We start from the raw sequence: 17,257 nt of genomic DNA on the forward strand, positions 1-17,257 counted from the left end.
TCCTTTTTCATTTAATTTGTCTAGAATAATTTTAATGCCATAAGTCGAACAAAAATTACCAATCCTTGTGAAATTTAGTAAGGGCATAGCTTATATGCCGCTTACTGTTTTCTGTGAAAATAGGCGAAATCGGTTGAAGCCACGCCCACTTTTTATACACAGTCGGCCGTCTGTCCTTCCTCTTGCCCGTTAACCCGATCACTTGAGCAAAAATCGATATATCTTTACTAAACTTAGTTCATGCACTTATCTGAACTCACTTTATCTTGGTATTAAAAAATGGGCGAAATTCGACTATGACCACGCCCACTTTTTCGATATCGAAAAATGAAAAAAATGCCGTAATTCTATACCAAATACGAAAAAAGGGATGAAACATGGTGATTCTGAGTCCCTCTGGTCCACATTTTGGTCGGTATCTCGAAAACGCCTTCACATATACAACTAAGGGCCACTCGCTTTTAAAACCCTCATTAAAACCATTAATTTCTTACCCATATCGTACAAACACATTCCAGGGTTACTCTAGGTTCATTTTCCTACATGGTGATTTTCCGTTATTTTGTCTCCGAAGCTCTCAGCTGAGTATGTAAAGTTCGGTTACACCCGAACTTTGCCTTCCTTACTTGTTTGTTTGTATTTTCTATACGGTTTACGTACGTTTTGCTTTTCATTATGTTCGCTCGAACGCTCGCCAGCTCGTCGCTACCTCAATCGCTTGTACACACTGCTGCAGTTGCTCTATCCGCTCCATTGCGGTACACAATCGTATGTTTTTTTATTTAGTTTCAGTGGTGACAACGGCGGGCAAAAACAACGGCCATGCCTTGCTCGGTTTGTCTCTATATTATTATATATAGTATACGCGTATAGAACGTTCTGAACGGTTGGTTTGTGACAAAAATTATTAAAAATATTGTAGCTGTTCTCGGTGCGGTTCGAAAAAACGAGATACGAAAAAAAAAACAAAAAAAAAATCGTTTTGCCTTTTACTTTGTACATAAAATTCGGTGTCACTTTGGACGCGTGTGTTTTTACTATTTTTGTTGGTTTTTTCTTTAAGTGTGCAACTGATGGATTATTATTTTGTCTTGTATCTACATTTTCGACCATTCGTAGTTGTCGTCTCGTTACGAACGCTTATTTTATCACCCGCCAATTCACTGCCACATCTTTAGTCATTTGAATATTCATAATTTGTTGGTGTATTGCCGGTAGCACAGTGTGACAAATTCTATAAAATAAATTTTTATGTTCGGTGCTTAGGAATGTCAACTTAAGTGACTGTCGACCTTTCTCTTTGGCGTCTGTTTAAAGGGCCAATTAATGGTGACTTATGCATAACCAGATAAAACAGCTGATCGAACCAACCTTATGGAAATCAATGTAATCGATTAATGGTGCCATACCATAACGCTAAAGCCATAACCATACCATAGCCAACCAATTGGTTTTTGGTTTTTCGCCATATCCATAACCTAAAAATGTTTGAGTTGGATAATTTATTAACTTTAGGTAGATTTTATTTATTGTTTTGAATACGTTTTGACTAAGAGACTTATTTTTTGTGGTATATGTTTCTAATTTTCATTTTCATTCTTCCATTTTATGAAATTTTCACGATTTTTAGGTTAAGGCACCAATATCTCTTGCCAATTTGATATGGATAAGTAAAAATATGGTTATGACTATGGCGTTATGGTTAAGGAAGTTTAATTGACCCTTAAAGGAGTAGTACTAAATTGACGTTATGACCACTTCAAGTTGTCATAGGGTCAATTGATTTTATGACCTCTTAATTTGACTTTATAGACATTTCGGAAATTTACGTGCCGCCTTATGACCATTCCGGGAAACTCATATTGCAACTACCTAAGTGATACAAGGACCCTCCGCTCAGAATCATACGGAATTTTGATGTGTCCATTGAGAACAGAACTCTTTGGGAAACAGGGAATCAGTATAACCTGACTGTGAGGCATGGTTCACTAATGGATCAAAATTTGATGACGGATAAACGGGAGCTAGCATCGATGGCCCGAACTTCATGAAATCGATACCAATGGGATGCTGGCCCACTATTTTTCAGTCAGAAATCCAAGCAATAGAGGTCTGCGGTTTAGAATTTCTACGAAGGGGCTTATCCTCGAGGAGTATCCTCATTATGTCAGACAGCCCTCGGTGCCTTGTAGCCTTACACAATTGCTTCTAAGCTAGTGGATAAATGCATCGAAGTCCTGAATGATCTGAAAGTCAAAAATAAGGTTTTTCCAGGATAGGTTACCGGCTATCAGGGACATGAAGGTAATGAACACTCTGACCGCCTAGCCAAACAGGGTGCTTCAGGGTGCCGAACTCTTTGGTCCGATCCCTTCTGTGGACTCACAAGGCACACACTAGGGTAAATAACTGGTAGGCAAAGCAGCTCCAACAAAACTGGGTTGCGTGCCCAGTTCAAAGGCAAGCCAAATTGTTTTTTATACCCACAGCAACAAGAGTGTTAGCAAACTCATTAATCTAACTAGAGAAGTTCAGACAACTGCGGATTCAATGCCCAAAACAAAGGCAAGCCAAAGCGTTTATACTTTCAGCAGCGGGAATCAGCAAAACTTGTTCTAAGCAGAGAGGACCTACGAACTCTCGCTGGGTACTATACGGAACACCTAAGTACGATATCACCTAAGTAGGTTAAATACCGATAAACAAATCTAGCGCTTTTGTGAGCTGGCGGATGAATCGGCGGTTCGCATTCTTTGCAAATGCGTCGCTCTAGCAAGGCAGAGACTCCCATCTAGTTTGCGTGAATCTTAATCACTTCTTGATATTAATTAAAAAGCCTGAAGAGGTACTTAGCTACATTAAAAGCCGCCATATACAGTAATAGGCTGAAAAGCCACGCACAATATATCCAAATAAAGGTCGCATTTCATCGATACCTAATAATAATAATACGTTTTTCTAGGTAAAGGATCATAACCATATACAGCAAAATCAGCACAAAAGCTAAAACTTCTGCAAGATTGATTAGATATTTAGTTGCATTTGTTCTACTTATTTCAAAAGAAACATCACCGGACCAGCTTTTAATCCGTTTTTCGCGCTTTAATACCAGATTTAGGAAAAGCAGCGTCGCTGGCGAATCTTTGGAATAAAATATCACGTGGATTCTTATTCCATACTTTCCCCAAAAGTTTGACGAATTGGTCCGTCCGCATACTGTCTTCTTTTCCGCAGAATCAAGCTCAGCTTAAAATCCGACGAAAGGCTTTTTCAAACATTCTCTTTTGTGTCTTTACCGTGTCCCACATTGCTATGAAGTTAGGAATCATGTTTTGTTATTTGACTTGATTGTTACGGCATCTGCGTCCCGGTCGTAATCCCGCTTACCAATAATGACAATTACCAAACCAATCACAGCTCTCAGAGGAACTATCAGCTTCTATAATATGAGCGAATGAGCATGTTACTTGAGCTACTCCTAAGTAGCACTAAATGGCACAATAAAATGCTAAATAGGCGCTAACAACTGCTATCCAGCAACAGCAGTAGATGTGGTCTATATTTGAGATTATTGAACCACGATTTATATCATACGAGTGTAACCCGTGCGCATCTTGCGCAACCAATATAAAAGTTTCTTATGAAATATCAACAGAAATCAGCTGTTCTATTAACTTACAGCTTGCGCTGCCATCTAGGGTACAATCTCAACTGCCGTCAATCAATTAAAACGTACGCTGCAATCTATCGTACAATAGCAACTACCGGTAATACAGTGCAAATATTCACAACAGTGCCATGGTACAAATAGATTTCTTTGTGTGCTCACAATCGTTTAATCAAATATAGCTAAACAAAAGCACTACGACCAAAATTGCCCAAAGCTCGCTAATAGCCCGAATCTCCATCTTTACAACCAAAACTTTATTTATAGATTTGGATTCCAAATAAGATCGATAAAGGGACCCGTACATAAAAATAGCAATTAGAAATAATATACATATATGATGATTGCTATATTATGAACCACTGATGACATGAACGTTCAGTCACGTTTAAAAATCTGTGACAACTCTGGGCCACATCCTTAACATTTGTGAACATGCATTATTGTTCTGTAACTTTCGAACAAGTTTTGACAGGTTGTCAACTTTTTTCAGCTTTTTAATATTACAAATAATTTTAGCAAGGAAAATCACGCTGTACAACCCACCAACCATCAATACAATCGACTCGTTATAGCAAAAAGCTCATCGTTGCTTTCGATTCATTTTACTCGTCAGTTTTATTTTGCTGCTTCACATTTGGTAGTGTTATTCAATGTCGCCGCTAAGCGAGTGTTTTTATATTTTTAAATTGTGTAGATTTATTTATTGCTCCATACATTTGCAACATCACGTTTTGTTGCCTTTACTTGAAATTTGATTTGCCATATTTTCTAGTTCATATAGAATTCGTTGAATTTTTCTTTTAGTGTATGTGTATTTAGCAATATTTTTTTTAAATTGATTGTGCATTCAGACATGGCAGGTATTCTCTCTCCGTTGAAGAGAGGCTGGATATAAAATAGTTGCCCAAAATTACCTTAAAAAAATGTCCTTTCTATATCCGAAAGATTTTTTGTTTTTTGAAAATTAGGGTTGGCAAATCCAGGGATTTTTGAGAAGAAACGTTCTTTGCGACTGTGACTTCTTAGTCTCAGCGGTTTTTAACATTGACTGTGAAATGAACAGTGACAGATAACCAATATAATCGCAATTGTTGTTGTAGCGATTAGGACACACTCTTGGGGAGTGTTATCGATGTTGATGGTCCTTCGCCGGATGCAGATCCGGTGCGTTCCAGTTCCAAGCCCGACCATCTCGGGAACGATTTGTTATGACCACATGGTACCTTCTAGGCCATACCGCCCTCCCACCCCCTAGATCCATGAGGAGTTCGGGGTCGCCAGAGCTTCGGTTGTTAATGCAACAGGATTCGCCACGCATAGGTGAGGTTGACAATTGGGTTTGGAGAAGCTATATATTGCGCTGGTAACCTGAAAGGGTTGCGCTACACAACCCCTGGAATCTATTTGGTATCTTAGTCGCCTCTTACGACAGGCATACGTACCGCGGGTATATTCTAACCACCTAACCCGCAGTCGCAGTTCACTATAGCACTTTCGTATAATCACAATCAAGATCGAATAGCAGCTCTCTTCACAACCATCAGAATAATTAAATCCGTTTTTGCCATATTCGTTGTCCTATTCATCATCACATTTTTACACGGTGACTTGTTCGTTTCTCAAAATGTTGCACTGCAATGCTGCAAAAGTGCAGCGTATTCTACCCTTCCCAAAACGAAAGAGTAGCCGCTTCGCTGGTTTATATAACGTGTGAATTAGGGTTATGTTTAATAAACTTGCTTGGGTAGACTGCTTTGTATATAAGTTACCTGTTCCTTGTGATATTCACTGACGAAAATGTTTTAACATTAGAACTGTGACAGAGTAGTACATTTTAAGTTCTATTCTGACATGAAAAAATTCAATATTTTAAATGTGTACATGGATGATATTTTATAATTTCGACATATTTTATGGTAACAGGTTCATGTGGCAAAGAAAACACTATAAGAGGCGGTAGATGGCGCAGTAAGCTGCGAGCGAGTGGTTTAGTCGCGACACAAGTCACAGATTCCTTGGTTCATATCGTAGTAGCTAGTTGTTTCTGTGACGGGAGTTACGATTGGGTCTATGATTGCGAATGAGACGCAGATGCCGCCGAAAGTCACTGTGATTTATTCGAACCTGTCGTTGCGATTTACTGCAATTTCGAATCGCTGTTCTCTACAGCATATCCAAATTAACTAGAAATTAACTATCTTCCAGCCTATCAAAATATTCAATTACAACATTACAGCGATCTGCGCATGCCATGTGTGAATGCACCCTATTGTATTTTATTTTTATTTTCTTCATATCCCTTTTCTGTGCTTTGTTTTCGCATTTTTCTTGAATAATATTCATTGTTATTGCTAAAATCTGTATACGAGTACGACCGACGAGTGCACTCACTCGGTCGTATGCACCTCGTTTGCTTATTGGCACATTTTTGTGTTCATTCGTTCATTTGACGACGTCTGATTATTGTGTAGTTGTGATTACTGCATATTGCTGTTGTTGGCTTAATTTTGATTGCAATACGCTCGCTAGCGTTTGTTGCTCCATGTTGCTCAATATCGTCAATGTGTGAATTTCAGTGGCGTATCTAGTTTTTTACTAAGGGGAATTTTTTTTCCTTTCATGAAAATGAAATGGTATAGTAATTTCGTCACGAAACCCAAAATTTTAAGTCGTTAAAGGAAAATAGATAAACCCACCATTAAATATACCGAAATAATCAGGTTGAAGAGCTGAGTTGATTTAGCCATGTCCGTATGTCCGCCTGTCCGTCTGTCTGTTTGTATGCAAACTAGTCCCTCAGTGTCCGATTAGACATTTGTCGGAACCGGCCGGATCGGACCCCTATAGCATATATCCTCCATACAACCGATTTTTCAGAAAAAGAGGATTTTTGTAATATCTACTCAATTTAACAGATTGAAGCTTCAAACTTCACCATATACTTTCGTATATTGCACATATTGTTGCCTGAAAAAATTGATGAGATCGGTCGTATATATAGTATATATCCCCCACAACCGATTGTTCAGATAAGAAACTTTTCGTAATTACTGCCCTATTTTAAGAGCTAGAGGCTTCAAATTTCAACGAATGCTTGCGTATATAGCATATATTGTTGTCTGAAAAAATCATAAAGATCGGTGGTATATATAGTATATATATGGTGGTATATATAGTATATATATGGTGGTATATATAGTATATATATATATATTTTCGCAATTTTAGCCCCATTTTAACAGCTAGAAGCTTCAAATTTCACCGAATGCTTACGTATATGGCATATATTGTCTGAAAAAATCAGAGATCGGTTGTATATATAGTATATATCTCATTCAACCGATTGTTCAGATAAGAAACTTTTCGCAATTTCTACCCCATTTTAACAGCTATAAGCTTCAAATTTCACCGATTGCTTACGTATATAGTATATATTGTTGTGCCAAAAAATCATAGAGATCGGTGATATATATAATATATATATGATGGTATATATAGTATATATATAGTATATATATTATTTTTTTTTTTGCGATTTCCGCCCCATTTTAACAGCTAGAAGCTTAAAATTTCACCAAATGCTTACGTGTATAGCATATATTGATGTCTGAAAAAATCATTGAGATCGGTGGTATATATAGCATATATCTCATACAACCGATTGTACAGATAAGAAACTTTGCGCAATTTTAGCCCCATTTTAACAGCTAGAAGCTTCAAATTTGGTGAAATTACGTATATAGCATATATTGTTGTCTGAAAAAATCATAGAGATCGGTGGTATGTATATATATTATATACCCCAAATAAACTGTATTTTTTGCCCCTTTTTACGGCTAGAAGCTTCAAAATTCATCAAATTTCATCAAATAGTTACGTTTACGTCATATATTGTTGAAATACGTGATTCGTAGTCATAGTTTTTACACGCAGACCACAAAAAACCTGAAACTTTGCATCCTCACACAAAGTACCTACCTATTTTTACACCTTTCATGAAAATGAAATGGTATATTAATTTCGTCACGAAACCCAAAATTGTAAGTCGTTAAAGGAAAATAGATAAACCCACCATTAAGTATACCGAAATAATCAGGTTGAAGACCTGAGTTGATTTAGCCAAGTCCGTCTGTCTGTTTGTATGCAAACTAGTCTCTAAATTTTTGAGATATCTTGATAAAATTTGGTGAGCGGGTGTATTTGGGTGTCCGATTAGACATTTGTCGGAACGGGCCGGATCGGACCCCTATAGCATATATCCTCCATACAACCGATTTTTCAGAAAAAGAGGATTTTTGTAATATCTTACTCAATTTAACAGATTGAAGCTTCGAACTTCACCATATACTTTCGAATATTGCACATATTGTTGCCTAAAAAATTGATGAGATCGGTCGTATATATAGTATATATCCCCCACAACCGATTGTTCAGATAAGAAACTGCCCTATTTTAAGAGCTAGAGGATTCAAATTTCAACGAATGCTTACGTATATAGCATATATTTTTGTCTAAAAAAATCATAAAGATCGGTGGTATATATAGTATATATATGGTGGTATATATAGTATATAGTATATATATAGTATATATATATTTTCGCAATTTTAGCGCCATTTTAACAGCTATAAGCTTCAAATTTCACCGATTGCTTACGTATATAGTATATACTGTTGTGTCAAAAAATCATAGAGATCGGTGATATATATAATATATATATGATTGTATATATAGTATATATATAGTATATATATATTTTTTTTTGGCGATTTCGGCCCCATTTTAACAGCTAGAAGCTTCAAATTTCACCAAATTCCTACGTGTATAGCATATATTGATGTCTGAAAAAATCATTGAGATCGGTGGTATACATAGTATATATCTCATACAACCGATTGTTCAGATAAGAAACTTTGCGCAATTTCTGCCCCGTTTTAACAGCTAGAAGCTTCAAATTTCACCAAATGCTTACGCATATAGCATATATTGTTGTCTGAAAAAATCATAGAGATCGGTGGTATATATATTATATACCCCATATAAACTGTATTTTTTTGCCCTTTTTTTACGGCTAGAAGCTTCAAAATTTATCAAATTTCATCAAATAGTTACGTTTATGTCATATATTGTTGAAATACGTGATTCGTAGTCATAGTTTTTACATGCAGACCACACAAAACCTGAAACTTTGCATCCCCACACAAAGTACCTACCTATTTTTATACCTTTCATGAAAATGAAATAGTATATTAATTTCGTCACGACACCCAAAATTGTAAGTCCTTAAAGGAAAATAGATAGACCCACCATTAAGTATACCGAAATAATATACCCCATATAAACTGTATTTTTTTGCCCCTTTTTTACTGCTAGAAGCTTCAAAATTCATCAAATTTCATCAAATAGTTACGTTTACATCATATATTGTTGAAATACGTGATTCGTAGTCATAGTTTTTACACGCAGACCACAAAAAACCTAAAAATTTGCATCCTCACACAAAGTACCTACCTATTTTTTATTTTATATTTATCTTAAAAATCGTTTAGGTATGTAGATCTGTTCATTATATATTTCTTATCTTATACATCCGATTATTCGTAGATTACGAACGGCATAAGATAATTGTTCAGCCCCATTCAAGAAAGGTATGAAGTCTTCGGCTGTCCCGTCCTTACTTGTTTTTATTGTTTTCGCGATTGTATCAAAATACTGAGGGCAGTGTAAATCTGTAAAAAAAAAGGTTTATTAAATGTCACCAAAACTCAAAATAGTTAAGCCAGAAAGTCTCCTATTCACCGTATGTTGTATTCAATCAAATTTTGTATTGGAAACCGTGGATACAACTCAAATCTTAAAATTTCACATGAATACGACACCATTGTGAAATGCCTTAGGGTTTGTTTAGCTATAAATCATATATATTATTTCTAATTGCTGTTTTTATGTACAGGTACTCAACATCAATGAGAACAGAACTACTGCCCTTAACCAGCGAAATAATTTTTGGTTCGACCTACTTATGAGACGCATAATATTTATGCGTTTTTGGTTGAGGAGTAATAAAAGTGTGTCGTACATTTCCTACGTCATTAGCCTTTTTAGCAGAACTGAACACTTGACATTGATATCATCGGCCTGAACACCCGCGCCGTTAGTTCTGCTTACTCCAAACTGGAAAAAGAAGCGGGCCCCGCATTAACACAAACAACAATATCAGCTCTGAAATCCAGCGAAGAATCACTCTTGCCGATATATGCTACTTTGGACTAGGTAGGCAATTGGAAAGTAAAGTATCTTCTCGCAAAAAAAAAATCATGTTCTACAAGTCAAACATCGTACCCGTCATGCTATATGGGGCAGAAGCATGGACCATGGCAACAGCAGATGCAGCGGGTTTAGGAGTATTCGAGACATCAACATAATCCAGCGAATTAAAACGCAGCGGCTACGCTAGCTAGGCCATGTTATGCGAATGAAAGATAGCGCTCCGGCCAAAAAGTGTTTCTATCGTAGCCCCCTCCCCTATGGAAGCAGAGGAAGAGGGCGGCCACCACTCCGCTGGAAGGAACAGGTGGAAAACGATTTAAATTCGCTTGGTGTGACCAATGGCGCCAGTTGACAGAGCGAAGAAGCGACTGGCGCGCCTTGTTGGACGGCCATAACCGTTAAAACGGTGAAACGCCAATTAAGGAAGTAAGATCTGAACACTTACCTCACATACCCAATAGCCTGTAAATGAAGTAACTTGTCATAGTGACTCAAACATGCATAATAAGTGCAATATGAGTAGCACTCATTGAGTATCCTGATTCAATCAGCATCAGTACCAGGCAAATCTCAACGTTGTGCCGCTGCTCGAGCATTGCATTCGAGAATGCATTATTTTTTCTTTTGTTCATCTATAGTTAAATATTGGAATAGAGGCGAAGTTATCAAATAAAAAAAAAATAAAAACTTGGCGCGATTTACGTCCGACGAGGTTTAGGCCGAGCTTTTCATCCAATTTGCGTCAAGCTCCTTTTAAAATTTTCATACAAATTGATGGAACGGGACCTACATGTTTTATGCCGACATTAGAGCGATAGCTGCAAGGCAGATGAGATTTCACGGGATGGTTTCATGGCAGAAATACACTCGGAGAGTTTGCCAAACAATCCAAACAGGCAAACAGGCATGGCTGAATCAACTCAGCTTGTCATCCTGAACATTTCGATATATGTACTTATTGGTGGGTCTATCTCTTCTCCTTTAAGCACTTACAATTTTGAGATTCGTGACAAACCTAGGGCTTCATTCTCTATTACGAAACGAACGTTCTTAACGAGCCTCAGAGTCAAATCGCTAGTGTATTTGGACTATGTTAAACGATGGTAACATATTGTGGCGAATAATAACATCACTATGCTATTAGTAAATAATCACAACAACAAAAAGAGCAAGCAGCCACGCTTATGTACATATACACATAAAAGTAAGCAGCCATACTTATGTACAAGGCAACGAAGAATATTCCATACACATAACCAGCAGCTTGAAGCAGAGAGATTATTTCACATACGTATATGTAGCCGGCAGCTAAGAGTAGAAGTTGTTACTCACACATTCTTATGCATGTGGCTAGAAGAAACTACATAAACTACAGATATATATGTATATAGCTAAATAACCAAGCATGAGGTATAACTGTTCTAGAAGGCATGTTCGTGTAACGTCTAGGCCTTAGGAGAAATAGGCGAACGAAGTAACCGAGAGTATAAAAGCAGCGCAAGCTGAGGAATCAGTAATCAATTTGATTTAAACACGCTATTAGTGAAGTATAATTGTGATTGTCAAGTACTACTCCCAAAGTAGTCTAAATAAAAACCATTTTGCAATACCGAATATTTGAGTTATTTATTCGTTAGTTCAGCGATAAAAGCGTTAGCAGAAGGTGTATAATTATCAAGAATTTCCCAAAATTCGCTACAATATCATTTGACAATTGCTTTCGCCTTCCTGCTTGACATAAAGTAAGAAACGTAAAGGCCGAACGAAAATGATAAAGAATACTATTGCTAGACGAAATCATTTGGAGACGAATCGTTCGTTCACAATACAGAATGAAGCCCTTAACACATGTAATCTCAACTTTTTGAAACTAAAATTTTGAAGTGAATTATACAACATTAGTGTGCTAAGAGGCCCCAATATCCAAGTGCTTTAGGAATTTCATTCATATCTCTCGCAGATTTTTAGAAAATGACCGCCCCAAAATTGGGGCGCTGGTCATGCCAGAGAGCAATGAAAATGTATTAAGTAGCTGAGTTTAAAACAAATTATGAACTTTATTTTATTAAGAAAGATTATAAATTCAGCACAGATTTCACTTAGTAAAAAATGGAGTTAGTTAAATATGATGCCCAGACTCCTTCGACGCCGTTAGCTAACGGATAGACGTGATATAAACGTGAACTTTGAATTCATCTGGTAGTTTGGAAATCAAATTTGTAACGACGGACCCATCAACACCTAGGTCGGGATTAGTATTACCAGTGGAGGCTCCTTTATAAGGTTCAGTTTGAACCAGATATCCAAGTAGAGTTGCCATTCACCAAATCTTATAACCAAATTGGATCGGGTTTCCATGGATATGCTGTTTAGTGCTATGGTGCCCGTAATATGGTATCATAGATTCATCATTACTTATATCCGCAAAAGGCGAGAAATATGTCATCCAAGTGGTATTTAGTTTATCTTACAATGGCCGAATCTTTGTAAACTTATCACCCGGATCTAATGAAGTATTGTCGCTTACGTGCGTACGTCTTAGAATTTGCTCGAACCGTAAAAAAGGCATAGAATTAGCAACACCAGGATGATATGTATCAGCACGGGTATCCCAAAACATTCGATATCTTGAATAAGAACAATACCCACTTCTATAATCGTTGAGAAAGTCAGGCTTCCTCCAAACTTGCTTTTCATATGTTGCAAGGTCTTTATTGTTTTGCCATTCCCACTCTAGAGGTGGTTTTTTCTTTAACTTTCTTGGTCTTGATAGCAAAGCTTCAGTTGTGATAGAACGTTATCATCACTATCATCCGAATCTGATTCATCTTGCCGCCCAAAAGATTCTCTTTTCAATTCAATGCCACTTTTTCTTATTATCTGTAACTGTCCTTCAGCTCGCAATTGATTTCCTGGCAGATGGTTCAAATCTCCTTCAACAGCGTCGTCTTCGTCACTATCCCCATCACTTATCAAGTGATTTTCGGTAGGGTAGATGTAGACAACAGCATCCAAAATATCGTTTTCATTGTCTAATATGCCGATTGTATCAGTAACACTTAACCTGAATTATCGATTACGGAATCCCCATACAATTTTGAAAAATTCAAACGAAATAAAGCGAAAATGAATGGATATCTCTACTAAATCTGAACAAATTTTCTTAAAAAGTTTGTACAAAATCATGTGAGCAGCTGTGCTCAGCGCTCCAAAAATGGGGCGTCGCAAATCATCGCTGACAAAACTTCACAGAAACAATGTGCACATTTGTTTATTTTAGTTTAGCATTTTACATAGATAAAACAATTAGCATAAACCACAAATTATCACATTTATAAAAAAAGAACCACACACACTAACTTATTATTTCGCGACATCGTAAGTCGTACAAAACACCACTACTACTTTGATAAATAAACTAAGGTTACATTGAAAACAAAGCACGTGCTAGTGTTGCCGCTTATTCCAAAAATACCAAACTGAACTATTTACTGATATTGCTTCACTAGCTTTTTAAATAACTTATAAATACAAGGCGTTTTAAAAATGGGGCGCTGGGCATATATGGGTTAATATACATACCATTTCATTTTCATGAAAGGTATAAACATGAGCTTGTCTTCAGAATACTGATGATTTTTGATAAAGCAGTAGAATTTTTGCATACAAAAGTTCAGAGTTTGAAAAACAGCAAAGAGCTGACATAATAAAAATAAACTACAAACAATGATTTTTTTTTTAACAAAGAAGAGTAAAAATGGTTGAGATTCACAAAAGAGCCACTTGTAGCAGTCTTTGTAAGTATTTGCACTAAAATGAAAAACCCATATTGACTGCAAATGTATAAATTCAAGAAAACCAAACAAACAAAAATGCACGAGGATACATAAATAATAATAAGAAAGAAAAACTATAATGGCCCACTGATGAATGCTGAGACAAATGAGGTAGCTGGTTTGTTGGTTGGCGGTTTTTTGATTTCGACTGTTTCGTGTTGAATAAGAGAGCAGAAACAAAAAAACAAAAGGTAATCATAAAAAGAATTGCGAGAATATGAACAAGCGCACGGATGGACGAGCGGACAGACGGTTCTGGCTGAGATTGGAAAAATATACAAAACAATACAAAATATGTTGTGGTTGCATGTTCATTGGTGATGAAGTTGTTTGTCAAAATGGTAATGAAGATGAGATGATTGCCTATTGTTATTATTGTTGTTGTTGCTGTTTACTTTTTGTCATTTTTCATTTTGGCTTTGGTGGTTTGGCTTTCGTAATAATAATAACAATGACTTTGGCAAGAAGTAAACGAATATGAAAAGGCAAATATGATTGAGCACTTGATAGTCAATGGTGGAACAAACCAACAACAAATATATTGAAAAGCAAAACACAAACAAAAACTAAAAACACATACAAAAAAGGAGAAAGGAGATTAAAGTATAAAAATGGCACAAAAATAACAAGAGATAACAAAACAAAAACAATAATAATACAACGCAAATACAAAATACGTGCTCAAGTTAATGATGCTAAAGCCTAAATTTGCAACAACAATGCAATATATGGAATCTCATGATGTATTGTTTTCACGTTAGAGTCTAATCAAAATGAACTGATTGTTTTATAACGATTCAATACTTGAGAGCAGATTTGAGTTATGGATGAAACACTTCTCCTCCCTGTCAAATACTGCATTAGAATATAGTGAAGCGTAGATTTCAAGGGAGAAATCTTTAGAATCCTTGTTGTTGTTGTTGTTCCGGTAACAAGCACCATTAAGGTACTAGCTCGACCATCTCGGGAACGATTTGGTACGATCACAGGAAACATCCTACGCCATACCACCCTCCCACCCCCTACATCCATAAGGAACTTGGGGTCGCCAGAGCCTCGGCTGTAAATAAACAGAATTCGCGACGGCTAGGTGATGTTGACAAGTTGGTTTGAAAATATTCATATTGCACTGGCAATCCCTTTGGGGGGGTTGCGCTACACAGCCCCTTGAATCAATTTGGTATTTTAGTCGCCTCTTGCGACAAGCATACCTGCCGCTGGGGGGGGGCTTTAGAAACTCTAGGTCAATGGTATGGAGGAACATTTAGAAACAAAACTGGGACAACCTAAAGAAGTTGCCACCATAGAAGAATCCAATACTATAGAAGAAATGAAGGAATTCCATAACTTCATTACAAAGGCGCTTATGACTGCGCACAACACTCCAGCGGGTTAGGGGCTTAGAATATATCCGCGACATGTATGCCTGTCGGAAGAGGCTACTAAAATAAACAAATGATTGAAGGGGTTGTGTAGCGCAACCCTTTCAAGGGATCGTCAGCGCAATTTATAGCTTATCCAACCCAATTGTCAACTTCATCTACCCGTGACGAATCGTGTTTATTTAGCCGCCGAGGCTCTGGCGACGCCAAGTTCCTCATGCAACTAGGAGGTGGGGGTGGAATGGCCTAAAAGGATCAATGTGATCATATTAAATCATTCCCGAGATAGTTGGGCTTGTACCTTAATGGTGCTTGTTAACGTAACATATCGGATCTTTAGTCAGGAAAGGATCATCGACATCGCTAACACTCCCCCAAACATTCGGGGAGTGTCTTTATCGCTACAACAACAACAAATGCGTACAACAGATTATCCCCTCAAAATATTCAGAGGAAAAGCAGAGCCATCATGGTAGAGCAAGGAAATCTTATAGGACAGATACAAGAAATGTTCAAGCTGGCAAAGGTGACGGAAAGCAAAGTCTGCAGGGAAGAGTACAGAGATCTTTTGAGGATCCACAAGCGCGAAATCCAAACGCGAACGCGAGTGCTTCAGCGAAACAGCGCGGTTGAGGAAAGTTCTATGAAAGGAAAATATAGTTCAGAGATGAATAAAGAAAGAACGGGGAATGGTTACGTAATAGTCAAGAGTCCTTTGAAACAGGACTTCTCCATAGCACACAACACTTACACTTTAAAATAATATTCGAGGGGTGCATAAGTCTGGCCTATGTGTTCACTCTGGGAGAACTGCTCGTGTAGTTTTACTCCCAAAAGCGAGAAAGAATGGCCATATGTATCCCGAAGACTACAATCCCATACCAAACCTTTGCGAGGCTGATAGATGTGTATATAAAGTTCAAAATGGTTTAAAAACTGTTCTTCAAAACACAACGTGTGTACACAAAAGTCGGTAGACACTCCACTGCCTAGGGTAGTTATAAACATAGAGAAAGCTTTGGAATATATGGAGTACATCTTAAGAGTCTTCTGTCTAAACGGGCGATCATGGCAGTACATTGAAGCACTCCAGTCGTAACCAGATGGATCAGATGCTTAATTGCAGGAAGATTACTTCGCTGTGGGTGCTGATTGAGGCCACAACACCGGCGGACAGGGGCATGCCGCAGGGTGGGGTGTTATCACCTCTGCTGTAGGCGCTGTTCATCAATCAACTACCCAATTCGATTCGATGAGCGACCCGTCAAACTTACGGCGTACGCAGATGACGTTGCAGTAGTTACAAGTGGAAAGTACCTTCCAACAATTAGCCCTTTGATGGGTTAGGCGCTCGGGGGATGCATACCTGTGCTTTTAATGTCGGATTGAGCGCCAATGCGGAGAATACGGATATGGTTTTATTTACCAGAAGGTATACCGAAGTGGACTAAGCCTAAGCTAGGAGGGCTGACTCGGCCGGAGAAACATTGTACAAAATGTGTAGGTATCATTTTAGACAGTAAGTTGTGAAAGCTAAACGTGCTGTAGATGGTATATTGCCCTCTCTCATTAGATATTATAATGTTTGGTGGATGGCCACACAAACAAGTACCTTCGTCAAAGAATTAGAGGATGTATGCAGTATGTCAATGCATAGCTTAACGAGAGCTTAACTGAAAACAACCCCGACGACTGCACTGTATGCGATTCTGCACATCCCGCCTGTAGACCTGGGGGCGAAGAACGTAACGTTAACAACTGTAACGAGACTCAATGGCTCGGGGCAGCTTGCGCGCAGACGATACGGCCACAGTAGTTAGTATAGCGTCTCAAATTTTGGACGAACATACTTCTTAATTCCCTACCTGAGCCACAAAAGATGTGGAAGGTTGGCGCAAGGACGCTCAAATGGCAGGCGTGGCGGTATATGTGTTCACTGATGGTGCCAAAGTAATGAAAGGAGTAGGGTCTGCGGTATATTGCGCTGATCCGGACAAACAGATCCTACAAGCTTCCAGATCACTGTAGTGTTTTTCAGGAGGTAGGTGTAACTAAAGCAGTAGAAACACTATAGTGTATAAAAGTGTAAGCAATCTCTA

At 37.8% G+C, this 17,257-nt stretch overlaps 1 protein-coding gene across 17 annotated transcripts in view; it reads left to right on the forward strand.

Annotated features, from left to right (window-relative positions):
• osa (trithorax group protein osa) overlaps nucleotides 1–17,257 on the forward strand; it is a 368,269-nt gene that overhangs the window by 281,498 nt on the left and 69,514 nt on the right. For 4 of the 17 annotated variants that reach the window (XM_067790561.1, XM_067790631.1, XM_067790571.1 and 1 more), the window contains exon 1: nucleotides 801–1,386. The exons of 7 other annotated variants lie outside the window; for them this stretch is intronic. The gene's annotated coding sequence lies outside the window, so the exon portion shown is untranslated. Of the gene's footprint in view, nucleotides 1–758; nucleotides 1,387–4,359; nucleotides 4,476–17,257 lie in introns of those variants that run through there. 6 more of the 17 variants (XM_067790606.1, XM_067790615.1, XM_067790591.1 and 3 more) reach the window with 6 other exon arrangements.

Source organism: Eurosta solidaginis, chromosome 1, assembly GCF_040869045.1.
Source record: "Eurosta solidaginis isolate ZX-2024a chromosome 1, ASM4086904v1, whole genome shotgun sequence".
NCBI lineage: Eukaryota > Metazoa > Arthropoda > Insecta > Diptera > Tephritidae > Eurosta > Eurosta solidaginis.